The sequence below is a fragment of the Chiloscyllium plagiosum genome, unplaced genomic scaffold (genome assembly GCF_037043375.1).
Source record: "Chiloscyllium plagiosum isolate Xiang-an unplaced genomic scaffold, Cpla_swu_hap1 HiC_scaffold_28, whole genome shotgun sequence".
NCBI lineage: Eukaryota > Metazoa > Chordata > Chondrichthyes > Orectolobiformes > Hemiscylliidae > Chiloscyllium > Chiloscyllium plagiosum.
Window position 1 is genome coordinate 51,253,422 of NW_028270166.1, and position 2,042 is coordinate 51,255,463.

Consider the following 2,042-nt stretch of genomic DNA (forward strand, 5'->3'; position numbering starts at 1 on the left):
ACCAATCCCAATAGTGTGGATTGCAATTAAGGACTTAACGTTTTACATTAGGGCCCAGGTGTCCTTGGAGAAGGAGCACGCAGTGTCCACCAACACTCTGGAGTTGTTCAGGGAGAGGTGGGCGCCGCAGTGAGTGGAGTGCATTATTTCTCCATCCAATTCTATTTTGATTTAATCCCTACCCTCCCTTCACTGTTTTGATCACACAGCACTGCCCTTTGATGCCCACTGCACACACGCACTTGTTGCAGAGACTGTGAAAAGTAGTAGACCAGGTCCATTACATCCTGGTGCAAGATGGCTTTTGATATGTTTGCCCCTTCTTGGCACCCTCCTTCCAGGCAACTCCTGCTTGCTACCTGATTTTATTTGCAATCTATTTCTGGTTTGGTTTAGAGCTCTTGGTCACCTGACCTTCTGTTTCAGGTGTCCCTATGAAGGTGATGACTATCTGACCCTCCTACACCCAGTAGGTGTCTCTTCTGGCCTGCAGTTCCCAACCCATCACAAGCGGTTTGAAGTGAAGACGTTTGTTTTCTTGGATGGAGTGTCTGAGCAGCCCCTCTCTGGACAGGTAACCAAATGGAAGGAATGAGGCCAAGCTCATAATCCTTTTGCTGTGTCTCTGTACTACAACCTATTGATCTCCAGGAAACTCCCCTAAAATCTCTCCTTCCTTTCTAGGTTTACTTGCACTGCAGTGCTGAGGTTTGTTCTCCCTCTGCTCAGGATGACTGTACACCCAGATGTGGTCCAAGTGAGTTCCTTGATGTTCTAAATCTGAGATCCACTCCTCCATTCCTGATCTGAACATCCCCTATATCCAATTATCAAGGATAGAGCATCCTGGCTGTAGTGTCAACATGGATTCTAACCATCTCCTGTCCCCCTCCAACAGGGACACGCAGGAGTACTCTCCTCCATGAGGGGTCCTTGGTAAGTGCTCCTGGTCCAGTTGTTCTCCTGGAAGTTGAGAACAGCCAGTCTAAGCAGCTGCTTAATGAGAATGGTAAGTGATGTTCCTTGTTTAGTTCACTGAGCATCTCTTCCAATGTCTGAACCCCCTTCCTTTTTCCCCTTAGGTGCTGCCGGATCTCCTGTTTTGATTGGAGTAGCTGTTGGGTTTCTGGTGTTCCTGTTGATACTGATGGCTGCAGTGTACAGAATGAAGAACCCAGCCCAGTCTGTCCCCAGTGTCATGAGATTGAACTGTAGACCTTGAATACAAATAAACCAGTCAAACCTGTCCCTGGTGTGTCTAAAACTAAGCTACGCAGTTTTATTGGAAGTGAGTTTGAATTGTGGTTCAATATTTAGGGAAGGGACAGCAATTGTCAGACCAAATGGTGAGTGGCTTGGAGTTACCCAACTGGAATTCCCAGCCTTGCCATGTTCTTGTAGCAACATGCTTGTGGTTTGTTCTGGTCAATGATACCCTAGAGTGGCTGATATTAGCAATAATGCTAGTACATGCTAAGCTGGCTCAATAGGTTCAGTTTTTCCTTATCATTGAGGAATTCAAATCACTTGGTGCCACTGACAATGACTGCCCTTCAGAATGTTTGAAGTTATTCATCATTACCATATTCCCTCCAGCTAGTTTTATTGTAGTCTTTCTCACTAAAATCAGAAGTGACTCCCTAAAGGATATGCAATTGGTTATTTTAGGATCAAGATGAGGGGAAATGGCTCCCACCAGAGTAGTGAGCCTAGAGAATTTCTCTCTGCAGTAGAGACCAAAACATTGTCGTACTGAGATGGTTCTGAAAGCTGAAGGGTAGAGGAAGAAAGTGGGAACAGGATAGTCATATGGTCACTGAGCCTGTCTGCTGTCCAAGGCTGAATGGCCTATTGGGCTTGTTGGTTGTTCTTGGGCTAATGTCTTTCCTGTTTTCATACACTCCAAATGATGACTGACCGTGGCTTCACTTGTTTCATGCAGCTGTGTCCTTCAGGATAGCAATTCCTTTCCCAGTTGGTGAGGAAATGAAAAATGAGGAGGCACAGACCTGAACTTGCTGTGGCTTTCTCCAGATCTCCTT

General features: G+C 45.9%; 1 long non-coding RNA gene across 1 annotated transcript; it reads left to right on the forward strand.

The window, feature by feature from the left end:
• Positions 1–453: 453 nt before the first annotated feature.
• Positions 454–1,148, forward strand: LOC148142749 (uncharacterized). Its single transcript, XR_015751934.1, has 4 exons — positions 454–574; positions 685–757; positions 899–1,009; positions 1,083–1,148. It is a non-coding gene; the product is annotated as an uncharacterized LOC148142749 (long non-coding RNA).
• The last annotated feature ends 894 nt before the right edge of the window (positions 1,149–2,042 follow it).